Here is a 1025-nt window from a genome sequence, read left to right as displayed (position 1 = left end):
CCCCTCATGTGGACGAGCATGCGAGAAGACTCACATCAATCTACACTAATAAAAGAGAAAGATGCAAATTGACCATACCTTCGCGATGCCCACCAGCCAATCAGGAGCAAGTATGCAAATTAACCCAACAAAGATGGCAGGTTAATTTGCATATGCAGGCACTGAGCGGCCAGGGGCGGGGTGGGACGCTTGTGTTGTTGCCATGGTGACGACGCAGTCGTTCCGCACTGCCCCAGCCACTCTGGGCCTCTGGGCAGCGTGGGAAGGCGGAAAGGCAGCTCTCGCAGGAGCCAAGGCGGTGCCGGCAGCCAGAGGAAGGAAGACCCGTTCCTGCACGAATCTTCGTGCATCGGGCCTCTAGTAATAAGATAACCCCCTCGCGTCCACGCACACCGCCACACGCGTCTCTGGTCTGCGGCTCACCACGGCGGGAGAGTGCGGGCAGGCCAGGACCCCACCCTGTTCCGTCCGCTCGCAAACGCAGGGGAGGTCCAGGCCACGAAAGAAACCACAGAAATCCCGGTGGAGATTTACAGACATTTAATCAAGTGAATGGTTCTCAGTCCGTCACGACCCTTCTCCGCCCCGGAGGCCCGTGCCTCCAACTTGACGACATGCGACAGTACACACGTATGTATCTGGTTTCTCCCCGTCTGGGCTCCAGCGTATACAGAGGGGAAACGGAGGAACAATAAATTAGCATCATCATCGTCTACAGTCGAGAAACGAGGATATACAATATAAATAAACCTATTCCAAAGCCAGACACATTTATGGGGAGAGAGGGGTGGGGGGAGGGGGGGAAATGAAGGGACTAGGAGATACTTTTATTTTTATTATTATCTTCTCTTTACAGTTTCTACAAGTGATTGTGCCGCCGATCATCTCAAAAAAATAAAAATTAAACAATGTCTCAGCGCGATCCCCGATCTCTGATTTTAGTGTCTCACGACATCTACAGCAATTAAGGGCGGTGGTTCAGAGGAATGACCGATCGGAAAACAATGACACCGAGGGAAGTAGTG

This window comes from Myotis brandtii, unplaced genomic scaffold (assembly GCF_000412655.1).
Source record: "Myotis brandtii unplaced genomic scaffold, ASM41265v1 scaffold888, whole genome shotgun sequence".
NCBI classification, from domain to species: Eukaryota; Metazoa; Chordata; class Mammalia; order Chiroptera; family Vespertilionidae; genus Myotis; species Myotis brandtii.
Note: the sequence above shows the minus strand (reverse complement) of the source record.